The sequence below is a fragment of the Phalacrocorax carbo genome, chromosome 29 (assembly GCF_963921805.1).
Source record: "Phalacrocorax carbo chromosome 29, bPhaCar2.1, whole genome shotgun sequence".
Classification (NCBI taxonomy): Eukaryota; Metazoa; Chordata; class Aves; order Suliformes; family Phalacrocoracidae; genus Phalacrocorax; species Phalacrocorax carbo.
The window spans coordinates 1,138,181-1,140,323 of NC_087541.1; positions in this window are offsets into that span (position 1 = coordinate 1,138,181).

Genomic DNA, 2,143 nt, shown 5'->3' on the forward strand with positions numbered 1-2,143 from the left:
CCCCCAGCAGATCAGAGGCCCCTCCGCCTTCCTCCTCCTCCTGGCAGCCCTCCCAGGTAGGTCCCAGCCCCGCTGACCCCCTCCCCGGGCGCGGATATGGGGGGTGATGGCGGGAGCGGGCGACTCAATCCTGTCCTTCTTCCCTGCGCAGGGCTGCGGGCGGCCGAGCAGCTGGTCGAGTCCGGAGGGGGCCTCCAGACCCCCGGGGGGTCCCTGACCCTCCTCTGCAAGGCCTCCGGCTTCGACATCAGCAGCAGCAGCGTGGTTCGGCCGTGACGGGCGCCCGGGAAGGGGCTCGAGCTCGTGGCGGTTATTTGGAGCGATGGCAGTGACACAAGCACCGCACCCTCACTCAGCTCAGAGTCTTCCCACACCCCCGCATCTTCCCGCAGCCCTTTGCCCCGAGCCTGAGCATCCCTGCCCCGCACCCCAACACCCAGCGCCCTCCCGCAACCCCTGCGCCAAGCACAGACCCTCGCCCTCAGCCCTGATTCCGGCTCCAGGGGCAGAGCCCTGCCCGCCCCCGCCCCTCTGCCCCGTCCCCGCACCCCCTGCCCAGCTCCTGCCTCTGCCGCCCATCGAGCCCCTGCCCGGGCGCCTGCCGCGCCCACAACGTGCCGCAGCTGCTGGAGGTGACGCCCCAGCCCCGGCAGAGCCGGCGCAGGAGGGGCTTTGGGGCAAGACGTGGCGATCTGGGCACTGTGCTGAGCTCCGGGCTCACTGTCAAGGGTCCCGGCTGGGCGCAAGGCTCTGGGCTGGGTTTAGAGAGTCCAGGGTGGGGCCAAGGCTGCGGCTTCAGGGTCGGGTCAAGCCCGGCTCCCAGGGTGTGGGCTTGGGGCGAGGGGTTTGGGGAGGTGCTGGGCTTTGGGGAGCCGGTGTGGGGTGTTGGGGCACGGTGTTGGCGTGACGGTCATCATCATCACCATCTCTGGCGCAGCAGTAGGTGCCCATGTCGTCTGTCTTCAGGCTGTTCATCTGCAGCGTGACCGTGCTCTGGGAGGTGTCCATGGAGAGGGTGAAGCGCCCCTGGACCGACGGCGCGTAGCCTGTGTATCTACCACTGTAGCTAATAGCTGCAACTCTTTCGAGCCCCTTCCCGGGCGCCTGTCGTGCCCAAACCATGCCGTAGCTGCTGATGGAGAAGCCGGAGCCCTTGCAGACGAGGCAATGGACACCCCGGGGGTCTGGAGGCCCCCTCTGGACTTGTCCACCTCCACGGCTGCCCGCAGCCCTTCCCTTCGTCCCAGAATATCACCCTCCCCCCAAAATCCCTGTCCCAGCCCAGAGCCCCGCACCCAGCCCACACCCTTGTGTCGAGCCTGGACACCCCTGCACTGATTCCCCAAATCCCAGCACCTCGCAGGGACCCCTGCCCCATGCCCGGACCCCAGGCCTCTTTCCAGTCCCCTGGCACAAACCTTGAAGCACTGAATTTCCCCTAGACCTCTGCAAGGGGGCCAGTATCCTGAGCTTAGACCCCTGCTTGCAGGCCAGACCATTCCCACGCAGCCCAGGCCCCGGCAAGGGCTCCGGCTTCTCCCCCAGCCCCTGCCCCATGGCAGGGCTGCGACAGCCACCGGGAGGGCTCCAGCCCTGGCGGGTGTTTGACTCCCAGCCCCATTCCTGCCCCCTGCACCCAGAGCCATCCCTGCATCCCGGGGACCCCAGAGCCCTGCAGGGACCCAAAATCCCCTGTCCTGGGCCCAAAACCTGCGCCCAAACCAAACCTGTGACTTGGTTCTGAATCCCTGCATGAGCCAGTTCCTGCAAACCCCCCACGTTCCCCTGGGGTCTGGGCAGGGGCAGGGGTGCTCGAGCCCCTTTGCACCCTCCTGTGGTTTAACCATCACCCTGATAATGTGGAGCCCCCCAGGGCAGGAATGACACCCCCAGCAGATCAGAGGCCCCTCCACCTTCCTCCTCCTCCTGGCAGCCCTCCCAGGTAGGTCCCAGCCCCGCTGACCCCCTCCCCGGGCGCGGATATGAGGGGTGATGGCGGGAGCGGGCGACTCAATCCTGTCCTTCTTCCCTGCGCAGGGCTGCGGGCGGCCGAGCAGCTGGTCGAGTCCGGAGGGGGCCTCCAGACCCCCGGGGGGTCCCTGACCCTCCTCTGCAAGGCCTCCGGCTTCTCCTTCAGCAGCTA